The following is a 7076-nucleotide window of genomic DNA, read 5'->3' as shown; positions in this document are numbered from 1 at the left end:
TTCAAATGTGAATGAGCCTGGGGGAGCTCAGTGTTGCCAAAAGGCTGAAGGACATTTTTTTTTAATTTATTTTGTTTTATTATTATTATTATTATTATCTTTTTTTTGAGACAGAGTCTTGCTCCGTTGCCCAGGCTGGAATGCAGTGGCACGATCTCGGCTCACTGCAAGCTCCGCCTCCCGGGTTCATGCCATTCTCGTGCCTCAGCCTCCAGAGTAGCTGGGACTACAGGCGCCTACCACCATGCCCGGCTAATTTTTGTGTGTGTGTATTTTTAGTAGAGACGGGGTTTTACCGTGTTATCCAGGATGGTCTCGATCTCCTGCCCTCGTGATCTGCCCGCCTCGGCCTCTCAAAATGCTGGGATTACAGGCGTAAGCCAGCGTGCCCGGCCAGGACATTCTTGAAGAAAGTAAGCCAGAAAGAAACCCACTGAAAAACAGGAGAGGAGTCAGAGGAGGGGCTCGAAGAGATGCAAACATAGCACATCCTGAGTAGCAAGCTAGACAAGGCATGGAAGGGAGAGTGGCCAAAGTGACTGCAGTAGAATCTCCCGGAGGATAATAATATCACTACCTAATAGAGCACACTAGTTAGCAGAACAGAACCCAGGGCCACACTGTCTTTGTTAGAATCCCAGCTCTGCTGCATACTAGCTGTGTAACTTCAGGTTACACAGTTAAGTTACTTAAATTCCTTTTTTTTTTTGAGATGGAGTTTCATTCTTGTTGCGCAGGCTGGAGTGCAATGGCGAGATCACGGCTCACTGCAACCTCCACCTCCTGAGTTCAAGGGATTCTCCTGCCTCAGCCTCCCTGGTAGCTGGGCTTACAGGCGCCCGTGGCCACACCCAGCTAATTTTTGTATTTTTAGTAGTGACGGGGTTTCACCATGTTGGCCAGGCTGGTCTCAAACTCCTGACCTCAAGTGATCCACCCGCCTTGGCCTCCCAAAGTGCTGGGATTACAGGCGTGAACCACTGCACCCGGCCGAAGTTACTTAAATTCTGTATGGCTAGTTTCCTTATCTGTAAAGTAGAGAGTTATTGTGAGGGTTAAATAAATAGATAATATATGGAAAGTGCTTAAAATGATACTTGGTACATCATAAGCACTGTGTTGGTGGTAGCTGTCTTTATTACAAAGAATTTTCACATCCTCATTTGGTCATCAGCCTAGGAATCTTACATAATAAACATTATATATTTTTTGTTACTTTACAATTAAGGAAATTGACGGTAACTTCACTGAAACCAGGGAAGAACTAGTATTCAAGGCCAGATCTTCTTACCCCTAATTCGGAATTCTTCCTCTTCTCTATGCCACACCACACTGCACTCTTCCATTTCATCCAAGTTCTTTTTTTTTTTTTTTTTGCTTCGTTTTTTGTCAGAGTTAAGATCACAATTGACTTGACTTTATTCTTCCAAATTCAGTGATCCAGTTGGCATTTATTGAATATCTGCCATATCCCTGGCACTTTGTTAGCAACTGAGAAAGCAGAAAATGTATCAGTCACAGGTCCTGTCTTCAAGGAGCTTAAAGGCTCACTGGAGGGAGAAAAGAGGTACACAGTAAACAATAGCAGAGCTAAAATCATGTGCTCCTGAGAGGCAGTGAGCCATTGGAAAGAATACCACGCTAGGAGTCAGACAGTTCCTTTTGTGACTCAGCTCTTGTTCACTGTGTGACCTTACTGGGGACATATAACTAAAACAAAAGCTCCTGCCAATTCAGAAAACTTCTCCACAAAAAGTAGAAGAGAAAGAAGACAGTTCTATTATTGAATAAGCATTAAACCAGAAGGTGATGTCACAGGCAATCACAGAAGAGATTGCAAAGGCGGAGAAATAAATCTCACCCTTTAATATAGCCAGATACAACCCATTCAGTGATGAACAATAACTAGTTCTCAAAGACTTAATAGCACGATTTGTCACTCATAGTTCATCCTAAATTGGGGTAACCCTCTGTGTTAGTTAATTGGCTTTATCCAAAGGAAAATTCAATGGTGGGACGCAGTTTTGGAGCAAGGCACCTGCAGGCTAAAGCTAGACCCTTACCCTCTTACAGAAATCGTCAGACAGGGACACTATCTTGCTTGATAAAATTTCAAAGAGATAGTTCTCAGGTCCTTTAGAAAGACAATCATAGGTCATAAAGGTGGTGGGAGGTTTATTAGCTTTTAAAAAGATTTATATGCATTTCAAAGAGAAATAACAAGCTTTTTATAAGTAGATGCTCTCAGAAAAGGCAAAGAGGAAGGGGTTGGGGAAAATTGGGAAGGGATAGAGTAGGAGTATATTCCCTTATTTTCAACAGGGAGAATGAAGCCTCTTATTTTTTTTTCTTTTTTAAAATTTTAAATTTTTATGGGTACCTCATAAGTATATATATTTATGGGGTACGTGATACATTTTGATAGAGGCGTACAATGTGTAATAATCACAAAAGGGATAAATGAGCTATCCATCACCTCAAGCAAACCTCTTATTATTATTATTATTATTATTTTGAGATGGAGTTTTGCTCTTGTTGCCCAGGCTGGAGTGCAATAATGCAATACCGGCTCACCGCAACCACCACCTCCCGGGTTCAAGCAATTGTCCTGCCTCAGCCTCCTGAGTAACTGGGATTACAGGCATGCACCACCACACCCGGCTAATTTTGTATTTTTAGTCGAGACAGGATTTCTCCATGTTGGTCAAGCTGATCTCGAACTGCCAACCTCATGTGATCCACCCCCCTTGGCCTCCCAAAGTGCTGGGATTACAGGCGTGAGCCACCATGCCCGGCCATCTTATTTTTAATTCGTGTGTGCCTTTACAACTGTGGGTAAATCACTTCATCTTCCTAGGCTTCCTTTTCCTCCTTGTTAGAAAGAGGTGGAAGATCTTTGTTAGTGTTCATAAACTACTATTCTAGGAAAAAAACAAAACAAAACATAACAAAAACGGCACTAAATGCTTTCATTCTTGGCCAATCATAGTGGCTTTCAATTTTAATTTAGTTTACTTAATTTATTTATTTTGAGACAGGGTCTCACTCTGTGGCACAGGCTGGAGTGCAATGGCCTGACCTCCACTCACTGCAATCTCCCCCTCCCGGGTTCAACCGATTCTCCTGCCTTAGCCTCCTGAGTAGCTGGGCGTGTGTGCCACGGCGCCTGACTAAATTTTTGCATTTTAGTAAAGAGGAGGTCTCGCCATGTTGCTCAGGCTGGTCTTGAACTGAGCTTAAGGAATCAGCCCACCTCGGCCACCCAAAGTACTGGGATTACAGGCATGAGTCAACGTGCCTGGCTATAGTAGCTCTTTAAAATACCTGTAAAAATTTTTAAACGATGCCTTTGGAGAGGGGAATGCACACTTAGATCCCCATAATCCATCCTCATTCTGCCCTTTTGTCTTGTAGCTCACCTGCCTAGTCCTTCCAGCTTCCATTGTGTCATATTCTATAAGGTGCCAAGATGTATTAAACATGGGCTAATAAGAAAAGAGAAAGAGCAGTATTAGTCATATTTTCTGGGAAGACTTATGGGGCCATAGAACTTTTTGTGATCCTTGGTGAGTAGGGAGGATTTTAATTATAAAACAATATTTTTGTTCCAATTCTTATATTTCCTTCCTTCTGTTTTCACACTGCACTACCACCCATAAAACAGTGTTAAATAATGGCGTTGATTTTAAAAATCCGTGTTTCTTCTGATTTTAAAGGAAATGCATATTTTTCACCATGATGTCGTCTTTTGAACGTGTGTATATTTTGTTTATGAAGAGACTATATCCATCCAATTGAATTTTGTTGACATTTTAAAAATTAAGAATGAATGTTGAATTTTACAAAATACTTTTGAGCATCTGTTGAGGTGATTTTTCTATTTTGAAATATCTGTTACGGTAAATTTGATTAATAGATTTCTTCTTTCGGAGCTATCTTAGCCATGGTTGAATCAATGTCTAGATTCAGTTTGTGTTTTATAAACCAGAACACAGCTCTCACACAAGAGTAACTGTGCTCCCCTTCATTTCACTTCTGAGACTACTTTTATAATATTATTTTATAATTTGTTTTATTTTATAATATTTTAAATATTATATTTAATATTTTACTAATTTTTTAAAATTATAAAAATGTTATTTCTGATGCAATTATTTGTACTCATTTCCTGTTTCAGTTTGCTAGGTCTGCAGTAATAAAGGGCCACAGACTGAGTAGCAGTTCTAGATGCGGGAAGTCCAAGATCAGGGTGTCCCCAGGCCTGGTTCTTCCAGGGCTGGTTCTTCCAAGGGCTGTGAGAGAGGATCTGTTCCATGCCTGTCTCCTAGCCTCTGGTGGTTTGCTGGCAGTGTTTGGCTTGTAGCTGCATTATTCACTCTATGCCTTAATTTCTACATGTTGTTCTGCCTGTGTACGTGTCTGTCTCTGTATCCAAATTACCCCTTTTAATAAGGACACTGTAATATTGAATCAGGGCCCACTGGATTGACGTCATTTTAATTTGATTATCTCTGTAAAGACCATGATATGGTTTGGCCCTATGTCCCCCAACAAAGCTCATGTTGAATTGTAATCCTCGGTGTTGGAGGAGGGAGCTGGTGGGAGGTGATTGGATCATGAGGGCGGACTTCCGCCTTGGTGTTCTCATGATAGTGAATTCTCAAAAGATCTGGCTGATCAAAAATGTGTAGCACCTCCCCTTTCCCTCTCTCTTCCTCCTGCTCCCACCATGTAAGACGTGTCTGCTTCCGCTTTGCCTTTTGCCATGATTGTAAGTTTCCTGAGGCCTCCCAAGGCATGCTTCCTGTACAGCCTGTAGAAGAACCATGAGCCAATTAAAACTTTTTTCTTTATAAATTACCTAGTATCAGGTAGTTTTTAATAGCAATGTGAGAATGGACTAACACAGACTATATCTTCAAATAACATAATATTCTAATGTACTTGGGGTTAGGACTTTAATGGATGAATTGGGGTGAGGGGGTTGTGTATGATAAAATTCAACCCATAACACTGCCTAGTAGAGAAAAAAACATTTAATCAAGTAGATGACTTGAATATTGGGATATTTTATATGACACTATAGGCTGGAACTTTTAATCAATTATTTAAATAGACTTAACCTAATTTGTTGAATAGTCAGACAACTTTGAATATGCCTATTTCTCATGGGGTTAGAAAAGTTGTCATCTTTGACCATATTCCACGGTTAATTTAATTACAGATTTCAATTGCCAGACCTTTCATGCCTTGTAGACACAACGTACATTATCCTTTAGGTTGTTTGCCTTTGATTCAGGTACCCATTTTTGGTTAGTTTGGTTGCCTCAAAAATATAAATAGATGTATTAGGAAAACATATCTAGATTATCCATATAATTATATTCTTTGTCCACCTAAATACAAAACCAACCATTGTTCTGACCTCTGGCTACCTCGCCTATTGCTCTTAATGCATATATTTATTAGTAATACTTTTCCATAGACTCCCAGCTCTGTGTGCAGCTCAAGCTGTGGTCCAGGATTCAGAAAAATCCCTCTGGAAGCGGAGGCTCCATGCTGCTTTGATGTAAACTTTGCCCAGACAGGGAGGTTTCTCATCAGACAGATATTACAAACAATCACATTCAACTGTTCTTCACTCCTTTATATTCACCCAGTTAATTATTCGTGATAATACTACTTAGTTATAAATAGCACATCTCAACTAGTCTCATGGGTGTCCACTCCTGAAGGAAGACAACAGTGGAGAAAAATATTTAATACTTGCCAACTGAAGGTAGTAGTTTCTCCAGGTTTAAAGCAACTCATTTGAGGGAAATATGCAACTTAATTTAGCTTCCCTATAATAGATACTTCATTCTCTAACTGTGCTTCTCTACCCTTTTTTAATTTTTCGTGTCAGATGGTCTCTGAACACAGGAAAGCTGTGGAAACTTCAGGGAGGGTGCTTGGTCTGCTCTTTGCTAACTTGATAGGCAAAATGGTTACTTGGTTGGCTTAAATTTCTCTAGTAATGAGAACAATTGAACATCTTTTCATATTTTTAAGAACTATTCTCATTTCTTTGTGAATTATCTGTTTACCTCCATTTACCGTATCCACTGGGTTGTCTTTTTCTTACTGATTTAAAAGAAGATGCTGGCACGGTGGCTCACGCCTGTAATCCCACCACTTTGGGAGGCCGAGGCGGGCAGATCACGAGGTCAGGAGATCGAGACCATCCTGGCCAACACGGTGAAACCCCGTCTCTACTAAAAATACAAAAAATTAGCCGGGTGTGGTGGCGGCCGCCTGGAGTCCCAGCTACTTGGGAGGCTGAAGCAGAAGAATCGCTCGAACCCAGGAGGCGGAGGTTGCAGTGAGCCGAGATCGCGCCACTGCACTCCAGCCTGGGCGACAGAGCGAGACTCCGACTCAAAAATAAAAAAAAAAAGATATGTATACACACTACATATATTTTTATATTTATGTGTATATGTATGTAAAGAGATCAAGGTTTTTGCATGCTATTTAAGTGAAACACATTTTTCCACTATATCTTTTGACTTTGCTCATAGGTTTTTTGTTTTTTGTTTTTTTTTTAAACAGGGTCTCACTCTGTCACTGAGGCTGGAGTGCGGTGACACTATCTCGGCTCACTGCAACCTCCGCCTCTCATGGTCAAGTGAGTCTCCTGCCTCAGCCTCCTGAGTAGCTGGGATTACAGGCACCCGTCACCACGCCCAGCTAATTTTGTTTGTTTGTTGAGACCGAGTCTCGCTCTGTCGCCCATGCTGGAGGGCTGTGGCATGACCTAAGCTCACGGCAACCTCCGCCTCCCTGGTTCAAGCAATTCTCCTGCCTCAGCCTCCCAAGTAGCTGAGATTACAGGCACGTGCCGCCACGCCTGACTAATTTTCGTATTTTTAGTAGCGACGGGGTTTCACCATGTTGACCAGGCTGTCTCAAATGCCTGACCTCAAGTGATCCACCTGCCTTGGTCTCCCAAAGTGCTGGGATTACAGGCGTGAACCACTGTGCCCGGCTGTTCGTAAGGTTTTGAGGACATGTAGCATGTTATGTTTCAGAGAATC

The sequence above is a fragment of the Hylobates moloch genome, unplaced genomic scaffold (assembly GCF_009828535.3).
Source record: "Hylobates moloch isolate HMO894 unplaced genomic scaffold, HMol_V3 SCAFFOLD_6, whole genome shotgun sequence".
Classification (NCBI taxonomy): Eukaryota; Metazoa; Chordata; class Mammalia; order Primates; family Hylobatidae; genus Hylobates; species Hylobates moloch.
This window is presented reverse-complemented; position numbering follows the sequence as displayed.